Raw genomic sequence first — 13,852 nt, forward strand, 5'->3', positions numbered from 1 at the left:
TGAATGTGTTGGCAATGTTCATTATCTTTTCTTTTCTCGGAAGACGCCTCTCTCCTTCTTTGCTCTCAAAAAAACTGGGTGGCACCAGGGGGGGGGTGGGGCCCATGGTTGACTCTGGTTCAGGGGGTCAACAGGAGCACCCTTGGTGCCCTCCGGTTCCTTCTGCACCACTTTTTGGATGAGGTTGCTAGACTCATGCCCTATTTTTTTAGTCTACAGACGCCGCCTACCACATGACTTTTTACCCATTCACAGGGAGCCTCCTGGGGCCTCTGGTTCTTCAGTACCACATTTTGGATGAGGTTGCTAGACTCATGCCCTATTTTTTTAGTCTCTACAAACACAGCTACCCTGCTACCCATTCACAGTTCGATCTATCGGCCGTGGCAGGCTTGATCTTACAAACGCAAAACTCCTTGTGCTTATACATATACGTGAGTATGTATGGTTCACAATCTGTGGGTCACAACATATCCCCATAGTTGTCCAGAGGGTATATGTTTGTCTCTCTTGAATTATGTATCAGGCACTCAGGTGGCCATCGACATATGTGGAAATATTTTATGTTAACTGCTTTGAATGGAGGGGTTACGCCTTCCAAGCCCACAAATGCGCATGACAGTTGTTTGCTATGAATCAAGTAGCAAAATATGAATGAGCAGAGGATAGTGATTCGATTGGCATTTACGGTGTCTATTTTGTACCTGTCAAACATATTGCAAAAAAAAAAAAGTTTTATATGTAGGTATATATATATATATATATATATATATATATATATATATTAACGTAATTTAAATAAATATATACAAAAAATATACATACATACATATCTACTATAAAAAAGGACGGTATGTTAACTTGGGGGAGCCATGCGTTCTGTTGACAACCTGCGCATTTTTTCGTTCCCCGAATGACAGTTTATTCTGTATGTTATACTATGGAAGTGAGGATAACTTCTTCTACTTCTAAATCTTTCACTCGTTCTATCTAGATCTATCTTTTCTTAGGGAAGACGAAATCTTCTGGCAAAAGAAAAGGTCGCCTTTGTATTTATGGCAACTTTCACGGTGTGAATATCGAGATGTGTCATGAGTAAAATGAGTAAGCATACAACAATATTAATTAAAAATTATTAATCTGTTTTCCAGTTCTGCTGCACTTTAATTCTGTAAAATAGTTTTAGAAGAAATCCCTAGACCAAAAAATAAAAAGGATAAGAAATTGGATAAATGCCTTTATTGTTAAATATCACTTCCTCTTGAAAATGCAGTTTACTAAAAAAAAAAAAAAAAAAAAAAAAAAAAAAAACAAAAAAAAAAAAAAAAAAAAAAAAAAAAAAAGCTGACTGCATCACAAGAATGTGCTTTTCACAATGAACAGTCTAGTTTGGCGAACACCCTCTCTGATCGTCTTACTGTCATGATTTGGTACAATGAGACCTCATTATATGGGCGGGAATAGGGTGTGTCCCATTGATTCCTCCTTCCTTCTCTCTCTCTCTCTCTCTCTCTCTCTCTCTCTCTCTCTCTCTCTCCAAGATTCATAGCATCTAAAAGCTCTTTTTTTACTCGTATGTTATTTTTTTCTCTGATTTTATCAACATCTTTCCGATGAGGTCTCTTTTCTCGAATGTTATTTTTTCTGTTTTTATTACCACCTCTTTCTTTTCTGAATGTGAAATTCGAGATGCCAGTTCTAGGTTGCATCTGGCTTTAACTGTTGCATTTGAATTTGTATTACAAAAGGGCAAGAAAAAATAAAGAGGATAAATTGTTCTGAAAAAACACTACTTAAAGTAAAAGGATTGAAAATACCAGAAGTGAATGATTTTTACTATTTTTCATTTCGAATAACATTCCCATAATGATTTTCAACGGCTCTTGCGTCCCTGCAAAGACATAACGAAGGGCGAATGACGTCACGAGCCTAAGGGTATAAACATCGCCTTCAACAGTGCAGAACCTGACGACTACAGGAGACGTTATTGGGAAATATTCCTTCAAATAATGAAGGATTTAATGAATTCCTTTACGCACAGTACTAAAATCATTCAAGAGATTTTAATTAAAAACGAAGTTCGCATCTTTAAAAAGCTGCTACGAATTCATATGGACAAGGTCGCTTGGCTTAGCGAGTCCAATGTCCATACCAGACGTCTTACTTCCTTCCACACTTGGGGACCTCCTTTGGGCAACGGCCTCTGCTGGTATAAGGCCAATTGGGATCATTCACAATCACAGGGGCTTGTTCTTCAATGGGAGGTTGAAGCTGAAACAAGCACGGTTAAAGGGAGTTGGACAGCGAAGTGAGAAGACACCAAAGGGGCCAAAGGAAAAGTAAAAGAGAGGAAACATTGCAACTAGGCCATTTGTCAATCGGTAACTTAAAGAGATGACGAATGCGACAAATAGAGATGATAACGAACATGAAATCGATTACGTCATCTATAATACCATTTTGATTCTGCAATCAAATTCAGTGTTCGTTTGGTCTTCAGTCACTCAGGGAGTTTGCGAAGTCTCTTCTCTCACGATTCATTTGAAGAAAAAAAAACTTTTCAAAATACTCCAAGAGGTTAATGAATTGGGTCTGAATTTCTTTCGGATACGAATCTTCATTCATTAAAATTAGACGTGATATTTTTAATTCTTCGTGAAAAGGAAAAAAAAAAGTACTGGCGGTGATAACTTCCTGTAAACTGTTACTAAAACTGTTGCATATTTCTTAATAGAGAAAAAAAAAGACAACAGAACGATCGTATATCCTAAGCAACAACAAGACACATTCCGCTATCTTTCGTGAAAAAAATTCCCTTCCTGATTTGATAATGACTCGAAAATGTCACCAAAGAGCGACTCGTTAAGCCTCCCGCCTCCTCCTCCTTCTGCAGCCTGCAAATGTCTAGTGTGTAAACCTGTGTGTGTGTGTCTGCCCGACTAGCGACGCGCGAATTAAACGCGTCGTCGTCGTCAGTTGCAGCTCTGAATTATCATTTGTTGATTGTTAAAACTCGTGGTTGGTGGAGGGAGCGGGACGCCACTTATACGGAAGCTCACAGTTTTGCTGTGTAGGGTGTGCCAGGCCTGGTTGTTCCTGCAGGCTCTTCTTCTTCTTCATCATCTGTACTCGCGCTCTCTCTCTCGCGCGCGCCTGCCGACAGACAATCAGTGGTGAGACGTGAATTACCGTGGAAACAACTACGACGACGACGAGAGGCTGTTTTGTAAACGATTCCAGACGGATGCAGCAGCTCGGCTTGTCTGGCCTTGCAGTCGTTCAAATACCCCTCGGTGTTGTTACCCGCCTGTGCTAAGATGGGGCGTTTCTGGTCCTGGGCGAGCTTTGGGGGGTTGGGGGTTAGGGGGGGAAGGGAAACTCGGACGTACGTGAGACGGCCGGTTACAGTGATTGGCTTTCGGATGATGATGGGCTGTCGTTGTTCACGCTTGCTCTGACTTGTGTACTACGTCGGATCCGTTGCGTCTGACGCAATCCCACCGGTATACCGTGGAGGGAGGAGGTACGAGGGATCCTGAGTGACACCTGATGATTATGGAAACTTGTGTACCTGGTGATGCTTGATTACCACATGAACGTTAATAACGATTCTGGCAGTTTCGAGATCTCTTCGTTGAACTTTCCGGAAACCAGCTGTGATTGAAATGATCTGCGAGCAGCAGTTTTGCTTGTTGTTATAGCAATAATGCCGGGCCTACCGCAGTCCTGTCTACCTGAGGCTTCGAAGAAGACAGGGGACGCTGCTCATGAAGTGGGAAGCTTCAACAACAGATGAATGAAATACGAAAAAGAAAAATAATAGTTTATGTCCTGGTAACGGTACCTCAGAGACGAGAGTATAAACAACGTTCTGAGGAATTACTCGTATAGACTTAGAGCATCAAATCAAGTTCGTCCAGCTAATTAGCAACAAAGCAGAATATGGCAGCATCTAATCTTAGAGTTGAACATTCAAGGAAACGGTAAGGTTGGACGATGATGAAGGATAATCGGGCGAAATAGAGTGAAATGATTCGGCCCAAAACATCTGTCACACTGGCTACACCTGCGTACACTCTGAACACATGCTACAGAGCAGCGGCTGTAGAACGGACGTTCTTCGACGAACAGTCAATATTGGACGGTGATGTAGAATAGCATCCTTAAGAGCAGAGGAGCTTGAACCCTCCTCGAAGGAGTGACCGCTGGATGTAACAGCAGAGTGGAAAAGCTTCACGAATATATATATACAATAACAAAAGCAGAAATTGCAGAAGCAAAGGAAGAGAAGCGAGTGAATCGCTTGATCTACGCCGGTGCATTTCGTGAGAGCTCATTAATGCATTGTTTACGAATCAAATCAGTTGCTGTTGTGTGTGCGCAGTTATTCCGTCAAGGCTCGGATTGTGGCCTCTGATAAGGTTGACGAGAAAAAACACCGGGGAAGGAATGTTAGAAACTCCGATTGCTCTTCGGAATCGACGTTTCCGTGTCCGGAACGATTCATTTCAAAACAAAATCGTAATGGAAGCGCCATCTTTTTCGCGTGATGTAACAATATCCAGCGAAGTTTCGTGGTAGGCTGTTCACGGATCCCATAGGCTCCACATAGCACTGTGTGAAGAGTAGCGAAGCAAGAGCTTTTTAATGCCAAGCAAAAAAAAAGTGTTCTTGTAAGTTCAACCGTCTTTAAGCCACGACATTGCTTCAGTTTGGATTGTTTGTGTTGTCAGGGTGACAGAAACAGCGAAGAAAGCTCAATTAACAAATGTAAAATGACAAGAAGACGTCGTAGTATATTAAATGCTTCAATCTTTAGTCTAGTGCAATATGCATAGGTGATGGAGCCTTTGGACTTTCATCCTTTCAACTTATGACCTATTAAGACATATAGAAGACATTGAAGTATTTAGGTTTTGCTTTCTGTATTCTTGGCGCCATAGTTTTCAACTTATTGATAAATAAGGTTTCAACTTCCGTTGCAAAGTCTTAACTAATACGAGTACTTGTCTATCTACAAACTTATATTACCATACATTTATTTTTTTTTTCATATTCGTGTGATACTTTTATATCCTTTAGCACTATTTTCTGACAAGTGTTCTTAATAGCATGGAAACCGGCACCCAAGTTTAGATGTTATTGACGTTCATCTGTGATTTTTCATTAAAATATTGATAGATTTTAGGTTTAGACTATTAAGTACTGAATAGTCTATTTTTCAGAATCAATCATGTCCCTGAAAGATTTTCATAACGAAGCAACTTTCCTTTGAGTAAATATCTACTGTCTTTGGTGGTATGTTCAGACACACAAAAACCTTACTTTCGGAATAGCATTGGTCGTTGCATGATCACAGTACCCGAAGACATCCGCTTTGACAAACGTCTTTCAACGCTTACAATTTCGAACTTCTTACAAAATTTTAGCTCAGCTCTTTGTTTTCATATATTCATTAATTTTATGTACAAATCTCTCTCCGTATTACGCTACAGATGGTTTTGATACCAAACGCCTATGACACTCGGCCGTAGACCATGAATGTTAATCGCTTTTTTCAGTCCCTGTGTATACGATGACAGCACGACATTTATTCCACAGAATACAAAATAATGGGAAAAACCATATATGTATATATTGACGATCTGGTACACTACAAAATCACGCTAAAAGGTGGGTGACTGCCTCTCAGTAGCATTTGTTTACCTGTGTGTGTATGTACTATATATACCACAGTAAAATGACAGGCAAAAGGTCAGTACCAATCGCTTTTTTCCGTTTTATTCAGCCGATTGATACTGACCTACCTGTTATTTTCCTGTGATATTCGCTTACACAATGAAGTCATGTGCATCTACTGTGATTTTTTAAGCATACATACACACACACACACACACACACACATATATATATATATATATATATATATATATATATATTGTGTGCGTGTATGTATGTATACGTATATATAAATTTATATATATATATATATATATAGATATATATATATATATATGATATATATATATATATATATATATCTAACAGACTCAGTCCGAAGAAATCATTATCACAAATACTTAAGCACTCATCAGTACAGAAAATATAATCTTCAACCATACTGGATATCAATCTTTGGATTATTATTATTATTATTATTATTATTATTATTATTATTATTATTATTATTATTATTATTATTTATTTTTTTTTGCTCTATCACAGTCCTCCAATTCGACTGGGTGGTGATTTATAGTGTGGGGTTCCGGGTTGCATCCTGACTCCTTAGGAGTCCATCACTTTTCTTACTATGTGTGCCGTTTCTAGGATCACACTCTTCTGCATGAGTCCTAGAGCTACTTCAGCCTCTAGTTTTTCCAGATTCCTTTTCAGGGATCTTGGGATCGTGCCTAGTGCTCCTATGATTAAGGGGTACAATTTCCACTGGCATATCCCATGTCGTTTCTTATTTCTATTTTCAGATCTTGATACTTTTCCCTTTTTTCCCTCTCTCTTCAAACTCTGGTGTCCATGGTATTGCGACATCAATGAGTGATACTTTCTTCTTGATTTTGTCAATCAACGTCACGTCTGGTCTATTTGCACGTATCACCCTATCTGTTCTGATACCATAGTTCCAGAGGATCTTTGCCTGATCGTTTGCTATCACTCCCTCAGGTTGGTGCTCGTACCACTTATTACTGCAAGGTAGCTGGTGTTTCTTGCACAGGCTCCAGTGGAGGGCTTTTGCCACTGAATCATGCCTCTTTTTGTACTGGTTCTGTGCAAGTGCCTGGCACTGCTTGCTATGTGTTTATGTTTCATTTTTCGTATTGCACTTCCTACATATGGAGATGTTATTTCCATCTATCGTTCTTTGAACATATCTGGTTTAGGGCCTGATCTTGTGCCGCTGTTATTATTCCTTCAGTTTCCTTCTTTAGCCCTTCCCTTTGTAGCCATTGCCATGTGTCATCGCTGGCTGGTTCTATAGTCTGTCTCATGTATTGTCCGTGCATTGGTTTGTTGTGCCAGTCCTCTGTTCTGTTTGTCATTCTCCTGTCTCTGTATATTTCTGGGTCTTCGTCTACTTTTATCTTATCAGTCCTTCTTCCCATGCACTCTTTAGCCACTCGTCTTCACTGGTTTTCAGATATTGCCCCAGTGCTCTGTTCTCGATGTTGATGCAGTCCTCTATACTTAGTAGTCCTCTCCCTCCTTCCTTTCATGTTATGTATAGTCTGTCCGTATTTGCTCTTGGTGTAGTGCTTTGTGTATTGTCATATGTTTCTTCGTTTTCTGGTCTATGCTGCGGAGTTCTGCCTTCGTCCATTCCACTATTCCTGCGCTGTATCTGATTACTGGCACTGCCCATGTGTTTATGGCTTTTATCATATTCCCGGCGTTGAGTTTTGACTTGAGTATCGCCTTGAGTCTCAGCATATATTCTTTCCTGATCGTGTCCTTCATCTCTTGATGTTTTATATCCCCTCCTTCCATTATTCCCAGGTATTTGTATCCTGTCTTATCTATGTGTTTGATGTTGCTCCCATCTGGTAGCTTTATCCCTTCAGTCCTTGTTACTTTACCCTTTTGTATGTTGATTAAGGCGCATTTTTCTATTCCAAACTCCATCCTGATGTCCCCAGATACAATCCTTACAGTCTGGATTAGGGTATCTATTTCCTTGATGCTCTTACCATACAGCTTGATGTCGTCCATGAACATCAGATGGTTAATTCTGTTGCCTCTTTTCTTGAGTTGGTACCCAGCATCCATCTTCTGTAGTACTTTTGTCATGGGAATCATGGCTACTACGAAGAGTAGTGGGGACAGTGAGTCGCCCTGGAAGATTCCTCTCCTGATATTAACCTCTGCTAGTCTTATTCCAGAGCTTGTAAGTATTGTATTCCAGTTGCGCATTGTATTTTTAAGGAAGCTGATGGTGTTTTCCTCTCCCCGCCCCATATATTTCAGGCATTCTATTAACCATGTGTGTGGTACCATGTCGAAGGCTTTCTTATAGTCTATCCATGTTATGCTTAGGCTGGTTTTCCTTCTCTTACTGTTCTTTATTACCATTTTGTCTATCAGAAGCTGGTCTTTTGTGCCTCTACATTTCCTTCTGCAGCCTTTCTGTTGGTGGGGGATGGTGTTTGTATCCTCTAGGTAGTTGTATAGCCTTTCGCTGATGATACCTGTTTGTAACTTCCACATTATTGGTAGGCAAGTGATAGGCCTGTAGTTACTGGCTATATTTCCCTTACTCTTGTCTTTCTGGACTAAGGATGTTCTTCCTGTGGTCATCCATTTGGGCGCATGGTGATTTGTGATACAATGCTGGAGTTGTTCTGCTATTCTAGGGTGTAGGGCCTTGAAGTTTTTGAGCCAGTATCATGGACTTCATCGGGACCTGGGGCTTTCCAGTTTGGCATTTTCTTTAGTTGGTGTCTGACTGTGTCTGTCGTGATGTCAGTGAATCTTGGTTTTATTCTCCCTGTTTCTTCAGCCTTGACTTCCTGGAGCCATGTGGTGATTTGTTTGTGTGATACCGGATTGCTCCAGATGTTTTCCAGAGTCTCTTACTTGGTTCGGCTTCAGGAATTTCTTGGTGGTTGTCTTCCCCTTGTCTTAGTTGGCTGTATATTGTTATTATTATTATCATTATTATTATTATTATTGTTATTATTCCCGAACTCATCTGAGGAGCCTTGAACACGAATGGGATGTCCATGGAGGGCATCCCAATGAGAATTATTATTATTATTATTACTATTAATTATTATGTTTTTTTGCTTTTTTATCACAGTCCTCCAATTCGATTGGGTGGTATTTATTTATGTAGTGTGGGGTTTTCGGGTTGCATCCTGCCTCCTTAGGAGTCCATCACTTTTCTCACTATGTGCGGCGTTTCTAGGATCACACTCTTCTGCATGAGTCCTGGAGCTACTTCAGCCTCTAGTTTTTTCCAGATCCCTTTTCAGGGATCTTGGGATCGTGCCTAGTGTTCCTATGAATACGGATACAATATCCACTGGCATATCACATATCCTTCTTATTTCTATTTTCAGATCTTGATACTTATCCATATTTTCCCTCTCTTTTTCTTCAACTCTGGTGTCCCATGGTATTATTATTATTATTATTGTTATTATTATTATTATATTATTATTATTATTATTATTATTATTATTACCGAGCTACAGGTTAGTAGTTACAGAAGACACTACCGTTTAAAGAAACGAAGCCACGAATAACAAATAGAAGTTACAGTCCTCCCTTAAGACTTAACACTAGTTACGAATTCCACAACTGAATAATTAATATGCCACATATGAACTGACTCACCTCTTAATTAGAACCCAGTCTAGTGTAAATACGTTTTTAATATATAGCGATGAATAGCCGGGGTCCTTTGATTTGTAGGATTATTTATCCTGGATACCTCACTTGAAAATGACATTAATCATCTGCATTGCGAAATTAATGTGCCGTTGGAGAAAATGCAATTCATTCCCGTTTTTGACATCCACGAAGGTTTAAAAATAGTTCGATTTCTTGAGTCAAGGTCTCTCTCTCTCTCTCTCTCTCTCTCTCTCTCTCGTGTGCATGCACTTACAATCTCATGTAAAAATGAATAAATGAACAAATTCCTATCATTACACTTACATTGCAGGGTTTTAATAAGAAAAAAAAATATATATGTTTCTGTGTATGTATGTAGGAAGGTATGTATGTGTGTGTGTGTGTGTGTATATTTTAAGATTAGGTTGAAAGGTTTCATAGTCTACTGCTTCATTCATTCATTCATATATATATATATATATATATATATATATATATATATATATATATATTTTTTTGTTTATGTATGCAGGTATGTATGTATGCATGTGTGTGTATATATTTTAAGATGAGGATGAAAAGTTTCATAGTCTACTGATATATATATATATATATATATATATATATATATATATATATATATATATAGTATGCATGTAGATGTGTGTGTGTTCGTATGTGTGTATGCTCAGTGGCACTGCTTGGGACAAGGCAACAGAACGATGACGAGAGACGTGAAGCCAAAACCACAGGGTACAATTATTGGCAATGCGCTGCGTATGTCTGCACATGTGATCTGCCTATCATAGCGTTACGAAACAGACAATAAAGTGTGGAGAGGATGGTTAGTGGGAGAGGCATAAACAGAGAGAGAGAGAGAGTTTTTTTTTTTTTTTTTTTTTTTTTTTGCTCTCCATTTATTACGTTGCTCACTTCAACAAACTTTTCATGACTACAAGGGATCGGATACGACATTCTCTGAATAATCATTTCTACGACTGCACTCTGTTGATACATGCACAAAAAATATGTTATAAACTGGTTACTAAAATTTGTAAGTCTTCAAAAGTAGAATTTTTCCTCCACATAACTGTTGCCATAACAATATTTAATAGCAACGACGACTGACTGTTGTGAGTAAAGTGAGAAAAGAGAAGACAATTTCATGGTTAACAATAATAGTAATGGTAATTTTATTTTATTTTGTTATTTATTTATTTTTTTTTTTTTTGTCTATCACAGTCCTCCAATTCGACTGGGTGGTATTTATAGTGTGGGGTTCCGGGTTGCATTCTGCCTCCTTAGGAGTCCATCACTTTTTTTACTATGTGCGCCGTTTCTCGGATCACACTCTTCTGCATGAGTCCTGGAGCTACTTCAGCCTCTAGTTTTTTCTAGATACCTTTTCAGGGATCTTGGGATCGTGCCTAGTGTTCCCATGATTATGGGTACAATTTACACTGGCATATCCCATATCCTTCTTATTTATATTTTCAGGTCTTGATACTTATCCATTTTTTCCCTTTCTTTCTCTTCAACTCTGGAGTCCCATGGTATTGCGACATCAATGAGTGATACTTTCTTTCTTGATTTTGTCATCACGTCACGTCTGGTCTATTTGCACGTATCACCCTATCGTTCTGATACCATAGTCCCAGAGGATCTTTGCGTGATCGTTTTCTATCACTCCTTCAGGTTGGTGTTCGTACCGCTTATTACTGCAAGGTAGCTGATGTTTCTTGCACAGGCTCCAGTAGAGGGATTTTGCTACTGATTCATGCCTCTTTTTGTACCGGTTCTGTGCAAGTGCCGGACATTCGCTTGCTATGTGGTTTATGGTTTCATTTTTCGTATTGCACTTCCTACATAAGGGGGAGATGTTATTTCCATCTATCATTCTTTGAACATATCTGGTTCTTAGGCCTGATCTTGTGGTAATTTTATTATTATTATTATTATTATTATTATTATTATTATTATTATTATTATTTGCATCTTCATGATCCTCTAAATTAGTATTTGACCTTCATTTTCAAGGAGTGAGGTTTCTCCCATTTGTCATTTCTAAGCATAGTCTGCTTCTTCCCAGCAATCATTTCATCTCGGCTGTCCATTCCAATCAAAGTTCATTTCATTTAAGTTGTCATTTCCCATCAAAGTCCAATTCATCTCTGCTCTATCATTTCCAGCCCAAGTCTATTGCATCCCTATTGTCATTTTTAAGGACAGTCGACTTCATTCCAGCAATAATTTCCAGTCAACTGCATTCCTATTGTCATCTTTAAGGACAGTCCATTTCATTCCAGCAATAATTTCCAATCAACTGCATTCCTATTGTCATTTTTAAGGACAGTCCATTTCATTCCAGTAATAATTTCCAGTCAACTGCATTCCTATTGTCATTTTTAAGGACAGTACACTTCATTCCAGCAATAATTTCCAGTCAACTGCATTCCTATTGTCATCTTTAAGGACAGTCCACTTCATTCCAGCAATAATTTCCAGTCAACTGCATTCATATGACAATTTTTTAGAACAGTCAACTTCATTCCAGCAATAATTTCCAATCAACAGCATTCCTATTGCCATTTTTAAGGACAGTCAACTTCATTTTAGCAATAATTTCCAGTCAACTGCATTTTTATCGTCATTAAGGACAGTCCACCTCATTCCAGCAATAATTTCCAATCAACTGCATTCCTATTGTCAGTTTTAAGGACAGTCCACCTCATTCCAGCAATAATTTCTAAATGGAAATGAGCTATCATTTCCAAAAAGAGTTCATTTCCTCTCAGCTGTCATCTCCAGTACAAGCCCACTGCATTCCAGCTATCATTCCCAATCAAACGTCCAACTTATCACAACGTTGTCTTTTCTGATAAAAAGTCCAATTTGTACTCTAATTTCCGAAAACAAGTAAAAGTCAGCAGTTGATGGCGTCATTGGTAAACTTTCCCCAATTTCGGTTCTATCTTTTGGCTCATTATAAACGTAGTTACTGTTATTGCTCTTAGTAATTTTTCCAAAGGGTTGGTTAACATCTCCATTTGATTCCTAGCGGGTTTGTTAGTGATCTTGCTGTTTTTGTTTCTCGTTTCTTTCAACTAACTTTTAACGTGTATTTTTATCATTGCTCCGATGAATGCCTCATTTGGTGTTTTTTTGCAAGATGAAGTAGTCAACCAAATCTTTCTTTGTTGCAAGTAGCTGACAGTTTTTGCAGCGTTCGATGGGAAATACTGTGAACCCAGTCTTTACAGTCTTTGCTTCTAGCTTTTACAAATTTCTTCGTTTTCTATAACCCTCTTTAGAGGCATTTTTTTTAAAAAAGTGTATCCATACTTATGTGTTCCTAGTAATCAAATAGAAACAGACTCATTTAAACACAAATGCCATTGATTAGTCATCAGCACATTTAGCCATCTTTCATTCATATTTATAACACATTTATCAGTAGAAAGTTCAGGTAAGACTGCTGCAGACTGTTACTGTTTAACGCTTATACAAATTGATTATTTATCAACGAAACCAGTGACCCAGAAACCCCATCGGAAATCGTGTGATAAACTAGGTAGTATTTCGGAAAAAAAAAACTATCCATTAATAGGATTTCATAACGATGTAAATTCTTTGGTGACAATATCTCTGCACTAGCTGCAAGGATCGATTTAGTTGAATTCTATCCCAATAATCCACTCTTTTTCTCTCCGTGACCGTTTCAGCTAGGCAGACTCTATAGGCAGGCCATTACTGCCATCCAAAACAAGTGATACGAAAGACATTATTATGATGATGTTTCGGTGACTCCCAGATGCCCAGCCTGAACAGAGAGCCTCGTCAGCCTCCATGATAGTTAGGCCGAGTCTATTATCCATGGCTGGAGGGTTGCCCACTGGATGATCATCGGATTCTCCAAACCAAAACAAAAAAAAACCTAAACGAAAAGAAGGAAGCCATCGATTAACACACTCTTCTTCCTTTGAACGCTACCTACAACGACATAAAGAGATAAAAAATATATATATAACGACACGCTCCCGATACGAGACGATCATCCCCAAACAAGCGCGACACACGCAAGAGCAAAACAGAAGAAGGTCGTCAGCTGGGTGAGCATGAGAGCCGCCTGGTGGTCGGGTGAATATCGACGACCAATCAGGACAGCAGCAGCCGCGCCTCCGTCGACCACTAAGTAATCTATTTTGCTTGATTTCTTTTCTATATATATATATATATATATATATATATATATATATATATATATATATATATATTATATATATAAGGTGTTTTCGAAATTAGAGCCATCCCCCTCCCCCTCTACAGCATCACCTAAAATTGATATGGACAAAAACAAAAGTAATTCAGAACAGGTATGCATTGAAGTTTCTCTCTGAGTATTTAATATTTTGTGTGGCCTCCATCTGCCTGTACCACAGCCTGCTTTCTTGAGGGGTATGATTTCAGCTATGATGTCTTTTGACTCCTGAGAAAGGACTTCAGGCCT

At 38.7% G+C, this 13,852-nt stretch overlaps 1 long non-coding RNA gene across 1 annotated transcript; it reads left to right on the forward strand.

Annotated features, from left to right (window-relative positions):
* The first annotated feature begins 3,062 nt into the window (after positions 1–3,062).
* On the forward strand, positions 3,063–13,248 carry LOC135208262 (uncharacterized). Its single transcript, XR_010313147.1, has 2 exons — positions 3,063–3,173; positions 13,068–13,248. It is a non-coding gene; the product is annotated as an uncharacterized LOC135208262 (long non-coding RNA).
* Positions 13,249–13,852: the final 604 nt, after the last annotated feature.

The sequence above is a fragment of the Macrobrachium nipponense genome, chromosome 35 (genome assembly GCF_015104395.2).
Source record: "Macrobrachium nipponense isolate FS-2020 chromosome 35, ASM1510439v2, whole genome shotgun sequence".
In the NCBI taxonomy this organism is placed as follows: domain Eukaryota; kingdom Metazoa; phylum Arthropoda; class Malacostraca; order Decapoda; family Palaemonidae; genus Macrobrachium; species Macrobrachium nipponense.